Source organism: Zerene cesonia, unplaced genomic scaffold (genome assembly GCF_012273895.1).
Source record: "Zerene cesonia ecotype Mississippi unplaced genomic scaffold, Zerene_cesonia_1.1 Zces_u003, whole genome shotgun sequence".
NCBI lineage: Eukaryota > Metazoa > Arthropoda > Insecta > Lepidoptera > Pieridae > Zerene > Zerene cesonia.
Genome location: NW_024045133.1, coordinates 1,657,539 through 1,658,712, shown reverse-complemented (window position 1 = coordinate 1,658,712; position 1,174 = coordinate 1,657,539). Strand labels below are relative to the sequence as shown.

General features: G+C 31.7%; 1 protein-coding gene across 1 annotated transcript in view; it reads left to right on the top strand.

Moving 5' to 3' along the window:
• The window catches only part of LOC119838459, a 26,874-nt gene that overhangs the window by 5,090 nt on the left and 20,610 nt on the right, over nucleotides 1-1,174 (top strand). The gene's annotated exons all lie outside the window — the stretch shown is intronic.

Below are 1,174 nucleotides of genomic sequence, written 5' to 3'. Positions count from 1 at the left end.
TCGAAATTCAAATGTAATATTTTTTTATAATTAAGTGTAACAGTATTTATGGCCAGACTAAGTATATACATATATATTGACTCAATGCTGACTGATTGATTGGACGGATCGGGCTGAAATTTAGCACGCAGATAGATATGACGTATAGAGGCATCCATTAAGAAAGGATTTTATAAATGGTGATGTGATAAAAGTTTCTTCCATGAAAATTTATAAGAATCGCGCGGGCGAAGCTGCGGGAAACAGCTAGTTAGTAAACAAGGTCATTGCACTGGTGTTTATACTCAACCGGGTTTCAGTAGTCTACACTAGTATTATAAAGAGTACTTTTGTATTTCTGTATGTGTGTAACGTTTTTACGCAAAAACAGCTGGGCCGTTTTCAAAAATTCTTTCGGCTAATTCGGCTATATGTGTACTATTATATGATGATAAAATAAAAAATAATCTAAATATAATATATTCTATTAGAAAAGAGTGTTTTATTAGTTGTTTATTTGTTTTGCTTATAGTTATATTTTACCCCTTGCTGTCTTTATAGGGGAATATATTACGGTTGACTGGCATATGGATTAATAAAAACTTAGGTATTCTGTTTTTATTTTTTTAGCACTAATTATCATATGTTCACTGGACACAAAACATGCGTATATAGTGTTTTAAAAAATATATTCCTTCAAGCGGCAACCCTACGCGGCGTTCAATGGTACATAATAACTTAATACTATGAAATAACCCGCATGAAACTTTACTTTCGATACTATAAAAACAATTATCTCTTAAAGTTTATTTTTGATATTTGAAGTATATATATGTTCGTAGAAGTCAAATGTTCCCTCAATTTTTTTAGAAAATATCTTATCTCTAGATTTTAGCGCAATACGCAACCAGTGTCATTCTGAATTTAAAATTCATTCGTGTTCAATTCTTACATTTTCGTATTTAATATGTTTATGAGAGTTATTGCATACATAAAAATGTGAGTAATCAATTTTTAAATACGAATTTCGTGCTTTAATTTAAGATAAAAAAATCTAGTCTCACAACAAAGGTTTGACAATAAAACCGTAAACAAAGAAAGCGTCAAAGTTCAAAGTCCGTTCAATCTGCCGTGATAAACGCTTACTCATCGCACGCGACCAAAATAAATTGGGGACGGACAGCGCCGCGGGAGC